The sequence below is a fragment of the Phasianus colchicus genome, chromosome 9 (genome assembly GCF_987193195.1).
Source record: "Phasianus colchicus chromosome 9, bPhaCol1.hap1.1, whole genome shotgun sequence".
NCBI classification, from domain to species: domain Eukaryota; kingdom Metazoa; phylum Chordata; class Aves; order Galliformes; family Phasianidae; genus Phasianus; species Phasianus colchicus.
The window spans coordinates 13,406,005-13,426,845 of record NC_143444.1 but is presented as its reverse complement, the minus strand read 5'-3'; the positions used below and the strand labels follow the sequence as shown (position 1 = coordinate 13,426,845).

Below are 20,841 nucleotides of genomic sequence, written 5' to 3'. Positions count from 1 at the left end.
CGCATACACATTTATTTATTAGCTATGCATCAGATTTAACTCTTTTGGGAATACAGTGACAGTACACTGCACCTTTTCTACCAACAAAATTGGAAAGAGTGGAAAAAAGATTCAGGTCATCCTCAATTTTTTGGGTTGAAAAGTATGTGCTGTAAAATTGGCAAGGTAGATGTGGGGACATTCAGGAAGTAGGCCAGCACAAAGAAGTATGTGTACCTCCCATAGATGGTAAAAGGGTCAGGTAGCATACAAAGTGGGTATAAAAAAGATCAAACAGTAAAAAGCAATTAACCCTCTGGCACTGGGAATTGGGATTTCCTGACACCAACTGCTAATGCTGGCCTTAAGGGGTTATAAGATCAAAAAATAATAAGCCAAGCCTTGAAATAAAAGCTATCATTTTAGACAGTGAGGGAAGGCATTTCAAGTACATTGTGGGCTGCCAGATTAGTATGGTACAAGGGGAAGGGCACAGAGGAGAAATATTCTAAAAGATAAACGGTAAAAATAGTTTTCCAGATTTGGACTCACATAGATTTCTTTCAACTACTCTTTTTCTTTGTGAATTGAACACACTGTTTTACCCTATATATTTCTGATCTATGACTTCTGCTCTGATATAGGGATTACTTTCCACTTTCTGTCCAAGTTCCCTCTCATTTTGTAATTAACTTCATCTATATTAGCTGTAGGTGGTTTACTTAGTTGTCTTGAGCATTATGATTCTTTTACTTTCCTTCCACACAAAAGGAAAAAACGAAAAGAAAAAGGCAAGTGACAAAACAGTTCCTTTACAAGAACAAAAACTTCAGATAATCTATATCAGAATTGACATGTTTCAAATGTCTTATGGCAGAGGGGTTGTTTCTTTGGTTTTGAAAAGGCCATTATTTCCAGGATGTCTTATGACCCACTCTTATTCATTGATAGTCTATTGTTTACATATTTTCAATTTATTGTTCTAAATTACTGCAGAAATATTAGACATTTTGTATAAAATAATTACAGAGTTTTTGTACTGGTTGATCATTAACGGAAATTCTTTATAAATACAGGGTAAATCTGAAAGGTTTTTTCTTTAGTGCAAACTAAATATCCAGAAGCTGTCATATTCAATCCAGGCCAGTCTATGATTCTATGATATAAATGTTACCTGATGGAAATATTCTCAGCTCTTTTAAAATTAATCAAACTTCATTGATTTCCTCCAGTTGAAAATTCTGCATAGGTGAATTCAAATACCTGCAAGATGAACCAGTATAACTTAACACACTGAAAAAAATATAAGAAAAAAAACCCCTTGGTATAAACCTCCGTAATTTGTTTCAGACTGGTTTAGGCAATAACAAAACAGAATCAGGTTACATTTGAGATAGAATCCACTTTAAATCATTATGACAAATGTATTATATCTTTTCAGACATCTCCATATTTGTGTTGAGATGATAAAAGGGGCTTTGGTGCAGAACTATGAACTGTGGCAGTGATCTCACATCTGAAACTCTGAGAGGGGTTAATAATATAGCATCACCCAAACAGGATTACCCCCCTGCTGTTCCTTAGTGTCTTAAAAACTTAGAAAAATATGTATTAGTATTTCTAATATTTTCTTAATTCTTCTAATTTCATGTATATATGCTATGTATTTCATTCATACAAGCTCTATTTTACTCCATTTTATCTTTCTTGAAGGAATACATTGTTTGAGGGAAATTCTTAGCTTACATTTAAGATTATAACTTGATTATCTTATTAAAAGAAAGCCCTCATGAGGTTTTTCTTTAAACGTAGCAATATTGTATTTATATCACATAATTCCCAGAGATATATTTTGAAATCTAGTTTCCTGAATGAACGTGGCCTTTTCCAATTTCATATTATATGCATATGTAATAAAACAAAGAAATTGTTTATTACTGGTACTGAACAAAAGGCCAAACAAAAGCACTACCTCTAGAACACCTCCATGGAATAAGTATTAATCCCATTCTTTTCCCCACTGGACTTAATAGTCATCTAAAAAGCACAGAGTTCACATAACAATAAATCATATTTAACTCATCATGATCTGATGAAATTGATGCTCCCTCATTGCAAAAAGGTAGTTATCTAACTTATGTTAGAGGTATAAAACCACTTTCTTTTTTTTTTTTAATCCTTATTTAGAGTTATGCAATCTTCCATGACCTTAAAGATGACCTGTGCCAAGAACTTAGTGGCAAAATATATATTTAAAACTTCAGATATCAGAGAAAATTAGCTGGATCTGTCTGAGGAAATCTCCTACATTCACTTTAAGGACATGCAGAAAATTATAAGGAGAAATACATTTTGAATTTAAAAAATATTAATGTTTCTCAAACTAATGCCTTCCACTGATTTTCATGGAAACTACAACAGATACAAAGCATATAACAACACTATTTGATAGAGCAAATTCCCAGCCACAAAGCACTATTTTTTGCATGGTCACCGCCATTAGATGTGCGCTTTCTCCAACAATGAACAAGAGCCTGCATACCAGGCTTGTAACTATCTGCACCGGTAGAGGTGACCCACTGCTGAAATGCACAACACCCACACTGTGCTCACATCCATTGTTTGGTGTACATATACATTCAGCAAATGTCAATGAGTGCAATTTTTCCACATGGAGGAATTCAGTGGTGCACCTTTGCTTCATATGCACTTCCATGTCAGACACCATTTTGTCAGACTGCCCTTCTGCTGCTATCTGTCACATGGCAATAAAATGCAACAGAGTATTGGTGGGAGCCTTGACTGCAATACCACCAATATTTGCCTTTGGCATTGTGGACTGTCATAATAAAATAAGGGACATTTCTTTAGGAGAAGCCCTCACACATTTGCAGATGAAACATCAAAATCAAACAGTGATGCTAGTGAAGCATCAGTACTTAGAAGAATTAACCTGCAGATTAAAAACAAGTAGAAATATCCCTGATTTTATCTTGGCATTGATTTATCAAAATAGCAGATATTATTTAATACCAGAACATAAAAGACATGGTATAGTAATGGGATTTTAAAAGCAAGAGATAAAGAATTTATGAACTAGAGAAGTTCTACTTCAAGATCAGTGCACTGTTCCCAGTTATTCCTGCTCAAAACCTGTTTTATGACCTGATTGTTCCTCTAATTAAAAACCTCTGTAATTCCAAGCTAACTTTATGCCACGGGAATTCAGAGCTGTTTCTTCTTGTGCCAACATTATTCTTTAGCTTAAACTGTTCTTTTTCCTCCTTGGTATCTCCCTACATAATATATGTACATAACATAACCACATAACTTCTTAACCTTTGCCTTCTAGGACTAAAGAAGCCAAGCTCACTTACTCCCTGTCCTTTCCCCCAGATAGTCTGCAGCTGCTCTGTTTTCAATTAATCTTTCTCAACATGATTGACTAGAATAGCTCACAGTAGTCCAAATTACATCTCATAAAGGCCTTTAACAAGGAGACTGATACTTCTGGTAAAGATACGAAGTGCTTCTCTTACACGCTGACTCTGAAATGGATCCCTGAGGAGCTACACTTGCCACTGGTTTCCTCTTCCAAAGCTAGTACTGAGCTAACATTTTACATTACTTTTAAGCACTTCAGGAAATGATTATTTCAATGCAACCTTTTTTCTTTTCTTTTCTTTTTTTAACTGTACTCCAGAAAGATAAGGTCTTCTATTTCCCAATTCTTCTACAATGATAATTAAAATAAATTGTTTCCTGCTATGTAGAAAACCTTAAAATGTGTTTGATAGAATATTAAAAAAAATAATAATCAGGATTATTATCTGCATCTTATCACTCTTCACAACATTTCTTCTCTAAACTATATTTGAGAAGTTCGGAGTTAGGAAAACCTGACCTCCTAGGGCCTGAGACCATAGTTTGATTCTTTTCCAGATCAATTAGAATTACGCTATTAGCATACCAGCTCCACCTGAAGGTTGCCTCCAATTAACACTTCTGTTCTGAATGTAACAGCTTCATAGGAAGCAGATGAAGAAAAAATGAGAAGATCATGCAGTAAAGGATGAAATACAGCTTAAAATATGTGAAGACACAGCTTTTAGATATATGTAAGAATTGTTTGAAGATTCTCCACTACTTTGTGAAAGCTTGCATGAAATTAAGAATAATTTCATTAATGTTTTTCAATTGTGTTATGTAAAAATACTCATTTTTATATAATGCAAAACAGTTTTTCAGTGAATATTTTAGCGTCTATTTTATAGCAGTTAATTACATTAAGAAAAAACATCCCGATCCCATTAATTAAAAAGTAGATATTTGTTCTTCAGCTATCACCTTAGGGGTACACAAAAGCCAGCGTTACACTAATTTTAAACTCTATGTACCAAGTTCTTCTGAATGCACATACAGACTAAATATCAAAGTACATAAACCATGCTTGATGTGACACATCTTCAATGGAAGTTTGGCAGGATTTTCATTTTTATTCCGTGTGCCACTGTATTTGTATGTGAAGATCATAGTTTTCATGCTGGAAGTACCCACAAGACCATCAGGTCCACTCGTGTTTGGTTTTGCACTGTTTCTTTCACCTTTTAAAAACTATGATTATAGAGTTTTCCAGCTAAAGTTCACATTCTTACTGCTATACCCATTAATTCCCCTTGTTCATCTTGACTGCCCACAACATTTCAAATCACACATTATTCTCTTTTCAAGTACATTTAACATACACACTATATGCTAAATACTAGTGAATAGAGCCAGCCTATTGCATATACTAAAGCACATCTACTCAAAGCAACGCGATGAGTTAAAGAAAATCCTAAATTCAATCGTACACAAATTCAAAATTAAAGCCAGAGACTAATTTGTTCCTGACAGACTGCAAGGCTGATTTCTGCCCAATAAATTCCTTTTCACCCCCTCAAATTTTCTCTGCTTTTGAAATCAAATCTGTAAGCTATTACAGGGCACTATATGCTATCCCATAGGATGCGAGTAATCCTGATATGCTCCCGACATTTTTAAAGACAAAGTCTTCTCAAAAGAACGTTTTGAATGTAACTCTAAGCATTCTGAACCATCCCTCACTCGAAAGCCCTCTTGTTTCACCCCTGACTGTTTCACCAATAGATACTTAAGAACTCCAAATTGAAGATGTAAATACTATCCACTGCTACTAATGAAAGATTTTTCCTCCAAAATTTATAGCTAAAAAGAAGTGGGGTAAGATCTACTACCCTTGCAAAATATTTGTCATGAGTACTTTGAAGTATGTAATCATAAAATAAAGACAGTATATTCCCAGTTTCTAATATGAGGTTAAGTTTTAACCTAGAATGAATAAATCTAATAGCATAATGGAACATGGCAGACAACAATTTTACAGATTACATTCATCTTATTTCACATATATTCATATATATGTATTTCCAAGTTTTGATGCAATTTCTACAGAGAATTAGAGCATCTACAAGTATCTATTTCAATATAAAATATATATATTCCATAGAAAGGATTTCACACACCCTATGATAATCTCTATGCAGATTGCAGTTACAATTATACAGACATTACAGCAGGACACAGTCTGAAAATCAGCTAAATACCTGTTTAAAACTTCATTAATGCCTTGGAACTAAGGTATACATCAGCTGGGATACTTTCAATCACACTGAACAGTAGCTCATATAAATGCAAAGCAAGTATGAAAAACAGGCAGCATGGTTTCCCCAATCTAACGCTATTAACCATCTGACCCAGTATTGGCAGGACACATCTCAGGAATGTCACTGCTCTGCCTAACTGAGGCCAGGAAATGGGGAATGTATTGCAAAAGATAAAGGAGCAAAATAGAAAGTATATAATGAACTCCTCCATGCTCCTAGGGAAAGAAATGTATTGCACTAAACCTTTTAAAGCATTCTTTTCCCTGTTTTAAACAGTCTGCTTTTTACATAAAGGAACCAGGAGGAGGACAAAGTCTTCACACACACACACTTATAACCTGTAAAAACGTCTTTGAAAAGCTTTACATTTTCTACAAAGAGGCTTCCTGCAGTCCTTAGGGAAGGCCAACAGGGCTTTTAAGTGTCATATTTTTATTCTTTTCAACTTGTAGATAAAATCCAGGTCTGATAGAAAACATCCCCCACCTGCACTAGTTTTGCAAGGGAACTTAAGATAAATTTATCTTGCTGATAATACCGTAAGTAAGCAATGGACAATATCTCATCCCAGTAAAACAGTCTGCAAAATGAGGACAGCATCAGACAAAAATATATTTTAGGGAAGATCATTAACGCAAATTAATTCCATTATACACTAGTAGTGCAAACTTTTTGCATCCAAAAGTATCATGCAGATGCTTATAAGGTCAACATGATTAAACACTCTCTATATAACATCCAATAATTTATCTAATATCAAATATGGATATTTTCTTCAGTTAGTATCTAATGCACCAAGCTTTCATCTCCTCTTGAATGAAGTCAATCAGTTTCCTTTTAAATAGAGACCTTATCATTGTGTCCTGAATTTCTTTGAATACTTCCATTAAGTTAGCGGAAACTTCTTGAAAGTGAAGATACAGTAACAAACCTTGCATGTAAACAGATTTAAGTTTAAACCACAATTTTCTATTCCTCTGACTTCAACTGGGAGTTTGGTTGTATTTAAATTTGAGCTTACAGTGAGAGAATTATTGTTCTTAAATTTTGCCATCTCGTTACAGGATGAAACTCACTAACAGTAAAGTCTTCTACAAAATTCTTGTTGTGCATTTCATATGGATACATCTTCAAGTCTTTTGATTTTGATAATACACATTTGATGTTTAAACAGTAATTTACATTCAGTTCCACAGTGCCTCCCCTCACACCTCTGCCCTGTCTGTCTCTGAAAAACTATCATTTTCTTTACTGTTCTCTTTCAGGACCGTGAAACAGCTTGTGAGAGTATCATTTGGTTACACATCCACATTTACAACTAAAGAAAGTAAACAAACAAAAAAACACCTGTTGCATAAAGCATTTTGGGAAAAACAGTAGCCCGATCTTTGCCACTGGTATGTGTTTCATTTAACAGAATTGTGAGGCAGATCAGGAAATCACAGAAGGTGACAGATTAAGAGTTTTTAAATTGGTTTTAAATTCAATAATATTTTCCTAGGAAGCCAAAAATAGACTTCATCTGCTAGTCTTGGTGGCAATTATCCAAACTTGAAATCAAAGAAGATTAACATATGAAAATACATCATACCAAGGGATAGCTATGCTTTTTTAAACATGATTATTCCTAGCTGGTATTTCTACCTTATGTAAAGCACTATCTGATTAATCTTTAAGACCCAATTCTAGATTGAGCTCTAAGGGAGACATTTCTGAAGACATTATCTTAACTTATTAAGGTAAATATGATGTATGGCATTAATCTAACAAGACATGGAATTATTTTAGGCATGCAGGAAATGAAAGTCAATTTCGAAACGTATCAAAAATGCATGCAGGTTAAAACTTGCACAAAACTCACCCTGGTAAAGGCTCAGAATCACTCATCTGGCTGACCTGGGAATATAAATGAGGTTTTGGTCAGTTACTATAATCCTTTTATGAAAAACTCTACAGATACAAGCAGAATACTTCAGACAGAATATTAAATCAAAACATTCTAAACTTCCTTAAAGCACAGGTATAACTTTTACAGAATCATTTCATTGTGTGAAATCTTAATATTCTTGCTTCTGTTTGGAATAACCTGGAATTAATTCTGCACATTATAGTGGAAAGAACCTGCAAAGTATTTATTTTGATTTCTAATAAGCATACACCACAAAGATTCTGAAATTGATAGGAATTATCACTCACATAACATTTTTGTTTGTTTGCTTTTATTATTTTGTCTCTAAGCCTGTGCCGTTAGGAGAATTCTAAAATCCTGAAAATAGCAACTCATCATCTGTGTAGTAGTAAATTTATTCTGCTTTCATGATGGATCATACCATAGCAGCTGTTACTACATGAGAATTTCTCTACTATTCAGCAAGACATCTTGATCCCATAAGGCAATGAAGAGTGACCTGGCTTGTTGGGAAACTTGTGTGAAACAACTTCAGTCCTTACAAAATGAAGACTCTTACAAAGATTTAGCAAAAACAAACACACACAAAAAATACCCAATCATCTTTAAAATCTCATCTTTCCAGAATGTTCTCACATATACGATACCACAAGAGAACAAAAATGATTTACAATCTAAAAAAAAAAAAAAAAAAGTGATCAGAGATATCATGTACATTAACAAAGCGTTTTGTATTTATATAGGTACATATTCAACAGCTCATCAAGACAGTATCATAGTGAGTACTTTTATTACTTTCATTAGTCTGAATATTTTATAAGGGTTACTGAGCACATCAGTAGACACTAAAACTAGGCTCTCAATATCCAGAAAGGTATAGTGCCTTTCCCATCCATTTCTCTAGGAGCACATGTTTACACGTACAGAATTCAATGTAAAATGGTGACCTTACGTGTGTTGAATTAAGAGCCTAGGTTTTCAATTCCCCATATTGTACTTAGATACACTGCTTTATTTAATGGGAAGCCACTTAAAAATTTTAATATAGAATCTCTGAATAGTGCTTGCTTTCATGCAGCTCTTCAAGCCTTCTATCTCTACAGCAAACAAATCACTCTCAGAAAGTGTTTTCACTAAGTGATATCAAGCAGGCCAAAATACCCATTGACCTTGAAAGCAAGACAACATTTTCATTTCAAGAAAACAAGGAAACAGTCACTTCAAACGATATATTTTATATTCTCCGATATTTTAGAGTGAATAGGATTCAGCTAATCTGTAAGACCCTCAAACCATTATAATTTACCAAATGAAACAGCTTCATTGTCAGATGAAGAATCTACAGTACCAGAGGAGTACTGTACATACAGTTTCTATACAACAGTCAAGAGATTTCTGAAATGCTCTCAGGAATGTAACTTCCACAAAAATTCTCAAGGCAAAAATGTTGCTTATACTCTTTGTGCAGATGACAACAACAAGAAAATACACATTGGAAGTGAATGATAGAAATTTAAAAACAATGCTGCTTTTTTTTTTTTTTTTTTTTTTTTAAGTCTTTAGAATTCTGTACTATAAGAGATTACTTAATTTAGTAGACCTTATAGACTTAAGTGGGACAGAAAATCAAGGCTTCGTCAATAATTTATATCCTACGTTACCAAAATGCAATAAAACAATTTAATGGTTCAAAGCAAGCAAACCAAAAAGCCCACTGTCCCTTACCACTACACAGAAGAGCTGAAGAGCCATTTGACACAAATGACGGAGTAATCTTTCCTGCATACAACTACGCTATCAATTTATTTTAAATCACTCCCTCCCAAAATCCTTTTTTCCTTCCTGCCACTTAGTACTAGCCTATTTCTAGAAAGCAGAGATATTAACATCATGATTTCCTCCAGCCTCAGTTTTATCTTTTCTCATAAAATCAGCTCTCTCTAACCTTAAATGGTCTTGCAATTAAACTTTGGCCTTCTCTATCCACCCATTTATTCCAATTGGAATGAGGTTTTTTTTGCATACAGATAAACAGACTGTATAAAATATCCCTGCAAAGATCTTAAAGTCTTTGCACAAATAAATACATTCTCCACTTTACTGAAAATTCTCATATGACACTTGAATATTTACTTTTTTTTTTTTTTTTTTTTTTTTTTTTTTTTTTTTTCCCCTCCTGAACAATCAATCACAACCACCTTTCCTTCTCTGTGAATGGGGTTTTGTGGAAACACCATGGCAGAGAAGGCAAACCAGTCAGGGAATACAGAAGTCATCTCTCCCACAGCCAGACATGCAGATGAAACTGAAGGTGTTTCAGTATGTCAACTACAAGCCACAAATTAAAGTGTATTACTCAAAAGCGATATAACTCTGAAAAATGAAGAGCAAGATCTAAATGTTAAGTAGCATGTGGAAACCTTTCAGAATATAGCAAGATCATGTCTTAAGCATCTTGAATGAGATGAACCTTCTCTCAGATTAAATTCTTCTGACTCCTCGCAGTTGCTAGTCATTACAGTTACGATTTGGAATCTCTCTTTACTTGGAAAAACAAACAAAAAAACCCCACAGCACCACACTTTCCAACTAAAACAGCATACAGTTCATAAAAGAGATATCATGCCTAAACTAACAACAGACTAAAGACTCAACTTGATCTAAAGATGAATTTTCCTAAAGCACAAAACTGAGAACACTGTATAGCCTGCAGAGAAAGGAAAATGCTGAAAAATCACTGACAACCAAGCTGGCCTGGTAGTAACTCTTGTGAAAGACATCATCTATGGTTGAGAGCAGCTTAACCATCGATATTAAACGGAACTTATACTTTTCACAGCAGAAAGACAAAAATTTCTTGTCTTTTCAGAGAAATCTATACTGTATGTGGAGTTCTACTCAAATCTTTTAAACACATTTCTGCATTACTTGATGTTGTCATATATGATAACATGTTCTTGAGAAAAACTGACATATCAATGATAAGAATTATTCTAGCTTATTAATCTTGGTTTTATACAGTCCAGTTTGAGATCCTTAATTGTAACATGTTATAATAGTATGACTTTTGTTGAGTTCCTTGCTCTTTAGAGAGAATCAGGACAGTATGATTACCACTGTAGAGTCTGGCTTGCGGGGCGATTGGTACAAAGAATTCTTGATCCAGGTATAAACACAGGTAATAAGAAATGCTTGGACAAAAGCAAGGCTTTGAATTCTTCATATTAGCAAACAATACAAACTGAAATAAAAGATAGCACAGAATACTCAGAGTCAGTAAATACAGTCATTTCCTTTCTTGTGTTTTTTATCTTGGTTTGTGACAAGAATGTTCTGAAATGTTTAGCCATAATACGGGTTTAAAGTACCTTCCAATGGGGCATAAATGTTAATCCACACCATTTGTTTTTTCCAAAATGAAATCATAACACATTTCCTTTAGTTGTATATGATCTTAGGAAAACTCTATAAATTTGGTTACAGAATACAACACCTATTTTCACTGCAGGAAATCATACAAAGGTGTTTTTCATTATTATTGCTCAGAAAAACAAAATACAGTCTAAAACGATTGTGAAATAAAAGAGAATTAAACGTACGAAAGCTTTATTGACACTCACTATATCTCCATCTCAAACTCGCATCTGCATGAACTCTATATTACATTTTGTATCCTCTCTCCACTTGGGTCTACCCCAAATATTTATTGTGGGTAGTCAAGGCATATGAGCATATAGCTGAGGTACATTTAGAACTGGTGTCACATTAATATCTGAACAAACAGTGCTGTTACTACCTCAGATATGTTTAGCAAGAAGCAGTACTGAGTAGGAAGGAGATATTGCTATTCATGTATAAGAAATGATTGCTCCAATGTACTGTTCAACTCTCAACTGGAAAAACAAATGTGACAGTACAAAGTCCTTCCGGAAAAAATATATATATATGATATCTGTGAGCAGCATTTTGTGCTGAGTGAACAATATATGAAAAGAAATATTTAAAGTATATGCACAGGACCAGAGCAATCTGCCTGACCAACTTAAAATACATTACAAAATATATGCACTCCTTCCATTCACAAAACAGACACAGTGCTTTAGATTTTGTTATCTCAGTATTATTACAACTATATTGTGGTTTAACCACAAAACCAGCACAAGCTTTAAAACAGAGAAACAATAAAGCACAACAAATATTTATCTGTGCCAAATCACAAGATGCAGCTTTCTGGTACGCACTGCTGGAGTTTGTTCAGTTATTCAGTGCTGGAATTATTTGAGAAAGCCACGAGAATTCAAATTCTCCACAAATTAGGCAGCAAGTTAAACTTTCTACCCACCTCTCAATAATACTTCAATACTAAAACAGTAGTATCTCATATACACTGTCTTCTGATCATAAAGCACTCAGGGGAAAAACAATCTTATTGTAGGATATTTCTTATGACAAACACCTCAGGTCTCAGACTTGCTCTGCTCCATGCTTCTACAGAAGCTAGAGGGCAAAGATACAGGCTTCCAGGGCCGCTGAACATTCCGTGGAAAATACAGAATGCAGATGCCAGATGTTTGGTATGTGGGTATTTCTGTTGTTCTAAATATGTTCTTGTTCTTTAAGTGAGTTGCAGATATCAAAACATTATCCACTGCAATATGAAATTGAATAAGAAATGGCAACTTCTAGAACAAAAAAACATTTTAAGTTAATTCCTAGTAGAAAAAACAACTTTATCCAATACATCAGATTTTATTTCAGAGAAATACGTGCATAGTCTATGTGCACACACACATGCACCTAGCATATTGTTTTTGCCATAGCTGGAAAGAAATGATCTGCAGCTTTTTCAGCAGTTTCTCAGACTCAGACTTCCCGAGCTCAGCTGATCACTCCATCTCAACAACGAACTACACATAGAACTCACCTACATTAACTACCTTTTAAAAAGACATCACAAAAATTTAACTGCAAATACCTGTGTAGCTCCTAGCAAAACCAGAAGAGTAGTATTCTTTAACTGAAAAAAAAGTATGGATCCTGAAAGCTTGAAAAGCATGAAATTATGCTGAGGGCAAAATCCATCCCTGGACAGAGAGCTCATATAAGGCCTGCTTAATATATACTGCTTAAGTAGTATTCAACCTTAAGTAGCTTTCAAGATTTACATTGTGCTTATACAATGCACAGATGCCAAGCAGAAATTAATTCATAGGAAATATAAAATAAAAACAGAAGTAAAGAAGTGTTCCATCATCATTGGTATCATTATATCAACCTGTTTAATAAATCATGTGCTTTATCTCAATAAAATCCAATTTCTTCATGAAACTCTTTTGTAGCCATATAGAACCTGCATATTTTGTTTTTTATTATCAAATTCCTTTTGATAACAATGTCACTTCAAATACAGACTATGAAGTTATGAATTTCATTTAATACCATTTTTCATTCTTTAAACACTTCACAAAAGTTTCAGAACACATCACAAACAATTAAACCTTTTATTCTCCATGCTCCAGCTATTTACCTATCCCACAGCTCACTACAAAAACAGTGTAAGTTTTTGTACAAAAAACTTACAGCAACAAAAAAAGCAAAAATCAGGAAGAAAAAAAAAGAACCAAAACAAGTATGTTTTTCTGTAAATAACGATGCCAATCTTGAAAAAATGTGTCATATGTAAGTTCATTGTATAAATATTCACTGTAAAAAGTCTTGAATTTGCATTCTTTTCACAGTATTAGTCGAAATTTTTGATGGAACAATTTCATGTGAATTAATATAAGTGCCATTAGTGGGCAGGCAAAACAAAAGCAGTAGTTGTGATTGTAATGTCCAACATAGAAACACTTCATTACTAAAGCCATTGCTTTTAATTCGTATACTACTCTGAACTTATTCAGAATGTGAAATTGAATTGGGATTCAATCTCATTCTGCATCATTATTAACTGAGTAGATCATAACAACATCACTGAATTGACTAAATATACTACTTAGGAAATAAATCTCATCAGACTTAAGGTTACAAAGGAATGTTCATGATTTGCTCAGTTTTAAAATATTATATTTCTGTTATTTATTTACACCAGAATAACACTGATTTACTGTTTTGTGTTTTAAATTATATATATTAGATATTGAGAGCAATCAGCAGCAGATGATATGGACAATATTCAAACAATTGCTATTAGTGAGGAACATTATTCTCAGGAATACAAAAGACAAGCTGTTCAACTAAATAGCATTACCTTCTTTGTGTCATTCAAGAGAAAAAGAAAACAAAAGAAAGTTGTGAAAGACAGAACAGCAACCTCAGAAAAATTATGAAACAGTAGATATATATTTTTTGGTTTATATTTGTTAGATTTTGTTTTTTAATCTGCTGTTGCTGTTCTCATACAAGAACTTACGTATAATGTAAATAGTAAGTTATTCTAGATAACTGCACCTGTTTTAAATCATTTGCTTCTTACTCATATGAAAGAAAAGAATGTGAAATCAGGTTTGGATTAAGGTGATCAAACTCCAACTCAAACTAAAGCCTGCATGCCAGGCTCATAACTATCTGCACCAGTAGAGGTGACCCACTGCTGCTGAAATTCACCACCACTACCTCACTGTGCTCATATCCACTGTTCGGCCTCCACCAAAATTCAGCAAACATCAATGTATGCCAGTGGGTGCCATTTTCTCTGCACGGTGCAATTCAGTGACACCCCTTGGCTTCATATGCACTTCCATGTCAGAAACCATTCTGTCAGACTGCCCCACTGCTGCTGTCCATCATATAGCAACAAAATGTAATGGAATATTGGTGGGAAGGTCCAACTTCTACTGCCATACAACACCCATCTCTGATGCTGTGGACCAACGTAGTTGATGGGAGGCAGTACATTTGAAGCAGCCCTTAAGCACTGGAGTGGACTCATCACAGGAACCAAGAGAAAGTAGTGGCGTAAAAAAAGAGAAGATGACAAAGAAACAGTTGAAATGAGATCCATTTTGTTGAAAATCTCATAATCAGCAAAAGGAAACACAGCACACATCCTAAATACTATCTATAGTTGCTGTTATCTACACACACAGAGAATAAAAAATATTCTAATAATTTTAACAGTCTAATCTAAAGACAGGAATCAGTCCTTGTTAGAGCAGTAACCAAAATCTAAGCATAGACTCTCCAAATACATCCGGAAAAGGCCTAGCAATACAGTTAAAATTGTTGGGTAAGGGCAACAACAGAAAAAGGTAAACACAGAAGAAGGGCACCATGATACCTTTACCTAACAGGTTAATTCAGGCAATCAAGAATTCTGACTTTGTATGCACAGTAGCCTTCCTATTTCTTTCCTGCAGAATCCAAATTGCTCACATGTGAGTTATTTTTGTTAAAACAAAATCAAATATTAGCGATCTACAATTTGCAAAAGAGGACATTATGAGCAGGTATGTTTCACAAGGGCAGCCCTTGACCTTTGGGTTCTTCTGTCACCAGATGGGCTGGGGTTCAACACTGATGCAACAGTACTGGAGATGAGCCAGTAAGGAATAAAAGGTTGGAGTGATTACAGCAAGGCATACGTGCAATTGACCCAAATGAGCAGAAAGCACTCCTACTCACCAGAATAATACTCTTCAGCACCCAGCAGAAGCACAAGCAGAAACATTTCATTAGTAGTTGCAGTAGTTTCTCTTTTTATCCTTTTTCTCTGAAGGCAACACAAAACAATCACATTTGAAATTAAATGACTGTTTTAATTATAATAGTTTGTTTTACCAACATGGATATTCTCTCTCATTTGGCTGATTTTTTAGAATTTTTCATTCATCATTTTATTACTATTGGTCCCTTAAGATCATCATATTGAATCAGTCCCTGAAGTAATGAATACTGTAATTAAAACTTGGTTAAAGGTAGTTCACAGCCAAATGTTGCTCATTTCTCCCAAACATCTGGTTGCTAATCCAACTTCCAGTTTGCTGGCTTTGATAACACTCTGACTCTGCTAAAGAAATTAAGTAGCTGCAAAAAGCTATATTACATGAAAACTACAGAAAAAGCCTTTGGGCACTGAAGTTTTCATGGCTTTTACCACAGAGCCATGTTATCTCACATGTTAGATTTTCCTTTTCTTCAATATAATCACAAGGGTACAGAAGTGAGAACAGGTGGGGTTAACTAAAAGAATCTGTTCATTACCCCAAAGGGACCACTAATTGCATTTAGATCCTGTCCTTCCCAATTCCATGGAGCACAATATCAATTTTAAGTAAAACACAAGCGAGACCTACTTAGCATGTATATTCATGAAGTTGGAAAGTGAATACACTAAGTTTAGTGGGAGCTGTTTATGGAAATGCTAAGGAACAGTTGCCACATGAAAGCTGATCTTATGTCACCTATGACTATCTTGCAGGTTCTGTGCAGTGTAATTCTTCACCTTAAATCTTGGACAAAAACACACTAAGACAGCAGATCGTTCTGTAACACAAAGTACAAGGAGAGCTCTGTTGAGTGCTGTAATGGGAAAACAACAGATGTCTAGGCAGCCACGGAGAGTGTCAAACAGGCCTGCGAGAGCACTAATTGTGACTGGCATAGAGAGCCACTGACTCCAGGTAAACGGAGCATGCATCTAGAGGGTTTTGTAATGAACGAACAAAGAGAGGAGCTGAATGTAAAAGGATATGATGAGAGTAATAAGGAATGAATGAGCAGATGAGATGAACTTACTGTGCTGGGGGACACAGGCTAAGCAAGCCTAACAGGACATAGTTACTGTTATCATACTAAGTGTAGTCCTTTCCAAAACCTGAAAAGAACTCATAGCTTCCGCTTCATGGAAAATTGGATGAAAAGTTCAATATTATGCCCTGTTTTGCCAGAAGCTTAATTAGAGGGATCACATTATAGCCTATTTTTCTACCATAACAGACCATATTCTGGAACATACAGCAAAATCAGCATGTACTCTGATCTGCTGGGGTCTGGAATAGACTGACACCGCACTACAAGTGTTCAAAAAAATGATTGCAGCTCTTCCATATTCAAGGGGACACTCACAGAGAGAAAGAGGCAGCATGGGCTCTTCCACCTCCAGGCAACGTGCATAGATGAAACTACCTCCTGGCAGTACTTTTTCAATTTATGTTGAGCAAAATAGTAGGCAGAGTAAGAGCCGGACGTATAGCTCTGGCACAAACAGTACATCCCAAATCACAAGGTTGGGGTTATTTCTGTAAAATAAGGCACTGATCGTCTATTCATTTTCAAAATGGAGAAATGTATAGATGAATATTAAAAAGACCACTTTCTTCTGCCATCTTAAAATAGTGCCTGCATACATAGGTAAAGTGTTTATTATGTTTATAATATCAATATATCAGAAGTATGCAGAGAGCAAAGCCAGCCTAAGTTAAGCAGAGTATTTCCAAACAATAAGGTCCTTATTTTCAATACTCACAACTGTAAACTTTTAGAATAAAATATTGTGTAGCCTTAATCTCATAAAAAATACTGCATTCATTAATCTTCACATTAAAAAGACTTTTCAACAATAAAACATACCTTATCTATATTTTTGTGTGTGCGCATGTGTTGGTGGTCACTGACTTATTCCTACCTAAAAAAGCACGGCACTGTTACATTCCCATTGTAAGGCTTATCTCTAATGAAGGTATATCTCCACTGGAGCATTAAAACTATGCAGAAATATGGAAGAAGGTGACTGTTGACTTATAAGTCATTGTCACAATTCAAAACATTAGTCCAATTTACAATGATAAGTTATTTATATATCATGCAGGTACTTCAATGACCTAAAACAGCTGTGTTTACAAAGAACATTAAGAATTATACGGTACCTTCTGATATAAATATTCACTGTCTTTTAGTAATATATATGGCAAGGAATTCTACTCTATCATAGACCAAGTGAAAATTCAATTAGCTTGACAGCTGAAGAACAATGATGTAATTACCAGTTCGGGCAGCCTGTAAAACCTCACAGTCCCATCCACAAAATGAAAAGAGATTTTTGTTCAGTGCATAAAGTCTCTCAACAACATCATAGGAAAGTGGCCCTACAAAACACTTAATTCAAAAAATGATCCTCATAAAAATAAATCTCTTACTATATCTCAGGTTTTTGTTTGTTTCTTTTAATAGTTGATCACAGTCTATCCTATTGTTTTCATGGTTTTGCCTCACTAATAAGGGGAAGGAGAATGACAGGAAGGGGAAGGGAATTTTTTTATTTTTATTTTTATTTGGTCAAGGATGCTGATAATAACATCTTAATTGTTTTTTTCTAAAGTTCTAACATGCTGTCTGTCACAAGACTAAACTCAACATGTATTCATAGTTAGACTCCACTTACTTACTTCAAGCTTCAAAACACTTTTTTTTCTTCTTTTCTCTTAATAGTTTTACATAGCAGAACTACTTCAAATAGTAACACAAAGGCAACAGTCTGAGTAATATTAGACATAATTGATGCCAAAAGAGCAGTAAAAAGGTAATTTACCAAAAAAACCCTTGGAAAGATCAACAGGCCTAGAAAAAAATATCTTGTCATAAAACAAACCTCAGGTTCAGTAATCATCCAGGGAACATTTCCCACATGTTTACAAAAACAGAAATATCTCCAAATTTTTCAAGTACTTTTCATACTAACTCAGGCCTCACTACTATGCAACAATTAAAATATATCAACTTATTGACCCCAAAACTATAATATTTTATTATGTTCTCTTTCTATGCTCAGCAAGATTAGGAAAAAACATACAGCTCTGGGATTTGGATGTATCCTTTAGACTTGAAATTAGGCCAAAGAGGAGAGTGCTGAAAACTAGAACATGCAGTTAGTCGAAGTCAGTGGGTTTTTGGTGATGGGACAGATTAACTTCTGAGAAAAAAAAAATCTCACTGAATAGGGACAAGGCTGAAGCTTTTAGGGCAGTGTGGTATCCATGCAAATCTCTCTTGAACCAGTATTAATTGCCTCTGTAGGAAATAAAACAATCCTTTTGCCTAGTTGAAACAATATGCAGACTAAACACAAACTACTCTTCTCCATTCCATTCCCTAAGTTGCTCAACTGTTTCACAAGCACCTAAAGATTGTTTGAGCAACAAAGACTAGCAGAATTCTTCTGATTTCAGTGGAAGAAAGTGACAGAATTAAAGTCTCTGATCCTTCTTTTGTCTCATTTTATTATTCAGAAACAAGATTTATTCTAATTTCATACAGGATTATTATTTTTTTTTTAAATAAGTGATGAAGATTTTTATACAAATGTTTAAAAATATATTTTTAGTCATATTCTCCCACTGAGCAGTGGAACATTCAAGAAAAAAATACTTTAAACATTTTCAATTATTGGTGAACTGCAGAGAAAAGAAAGAATACACAATTTGTCAAACTGCAATTCAACCTCTATTCTCCCCCAAAATATATGCATGATTGGAAGAGAAAAGCACAATACACTACACGCAGTCAGTTTTTGCTTGGCAATTCACTCAGTTAAACCATGTTCCCTTTAATGTGGATAATGAGGGTACCATATATATATTTTTTAAGATGTAAATATTTAAAATATATCTTCCATGGAGACCTCCACATATAGGCAAGTACATAAGTGAAATTTTTATTCCATAGAAATAGTAGGAAAAAAAAAAAATCACACTGAGGATTTTGATTTATATTTCCACTTGCTGACAGATTTTGCAGAACGACATGATGCCTTATTTTATGAACTCCATCCTCATTATAATATCACACTTGGGAGTAAAATGTTTAATCATTACTGAGAATGTAACAATTCAAGTGGTCATAATGAGATTAATAAAGCAAGAAGGTCCTTCAGATAGAACCTTATGTCATGTTAGGCCTTATTAGAAGAAGAAAGTATCTTGTCACTAAGTAACATATTCTGGAGAGAGGGACTGCCAATAGCTGTCAGATGGCTGTTCATTAATTCTGATTCACCACTTTGAAAACTTCACTTTTCATTTAGAAAACCTGATTTGGGATACTGCAAATTCATACTGCCCTATAGCAAATTTCAGGACAATGAAAATTGCACAACAGGTCCTGTAATTAATGTGCTTGGTACTGGGGAGGGAGAGAAAATTAAATTGGCCGCTCCTGACCCAACAGCAACACTATGACTCTCTGTTCCGCAAACAGGTAACGAATTCCTGAGCTGACACCGAACGTTGAAGCTGTAGGCTCAGCTCTTTCCTCTGCTGGGAAGAATGCCATTGTTATGTTAATTAAACCTTCTATAAGACATTACCCATGTGCCATGGCTTTGGTTAGAATATTTGTCATAAAAATCACAAGGAGTAGAAATTTTCTTCAGTGTCACAAATTTACAGCTAGCTAGCAATACACTCAGCTTTAACATAACTGCTAATATTCAGCTAAGCAAACCTCTTCACAAACCAACCTCTCTCCTACCCCACATTCCAAATAAATACACGATATTTAACAACTTACCTTAGCATTTATAATGCATCAGCTGGTACTGTTATTCAGGAGTGCAAGCCCCCATTCTGACAGGGCAACGTGAGGGCTGCCCACTCCCTTGAGCTACAAAGCCCCACCCTCAAGGCAGTATCATGGCATAACACAGGTCCAAGAGCAAGCCAGGAAGCCAATCTGCAGAATGGACTATTGCTGCAGCAACTGCTGAGCCAGGGCCGAGGCCAAGCTGGGAAACCACCTCTCAGCTAGGGTCTACGCCCTAGACCTGGCCAAGCAAGAGAGTACTGTGCATCTCGTGCAGCTCTGGGAGGCACTGGGTGCCCAAGACTGAAAGCTAAAATGGCGACCGGCTCTGAGGTGAGAGCGCCGGAAGTGCCTTGTTTAGGGTCAACATGGCCACTGAAACATATTAGTGCACTCAGGGCCCTGAGACATGCATACCCATTTCCTTTAATAAAAACAAAACAAAACAAAACAAAACAAACAAAACAGAATAAAGAATTCACAGAAAACTCATACATGATGACTTTTGGTCCTTGAAAGAAGTGAAACTGCTTCTAATAAATTATTTGCAATAACAGGCAAAGTGTCATTGGGAATATCAGTAATCAAATATAGGAAAAAGTTAACTCACCCAACTGGTGGTAGAGTCTCCAGCTACAACATACTCCTCTGGAGGGAGCCTTCATCTAGGACACCCTCTCCCTTCATAGCCTAGCCCTGAAATGTGTCAGTCATGTGGGAAGCACAGGTGAATTGCTCACATCTGTGCTTCCT

General features: G+C 35.1%; 1 long non-coding RNA gene across 3 annotated transcripts in view; it reads right to left on the bottom strand.

Annotated features, from left to right (window-relative positions):
- LOC149916824 (uncharacterized) overlaps positions 1–20,841 on the bottom strand; it is a 510,270-nt gene that overhangs the window by 226,226 nt on the left and 263,203 nt on the right. For all 3 annotated transcript variants that reach the window (XR_016469166.1, XR_016469165.1, XR_016469167.1), the window contains 2 exons: positions 7,525–7,559; positions 1,154–1,242 (listed from right to left, as the gene is read on the bottom strand). This is a non-coding gene — a long non-coding RNA (uncharacterized LOC149916824). The remainder of the gene's footprint in view (positions 1–1,153; positions 1,243–7,524; positions 7,560–20,841) is intronic.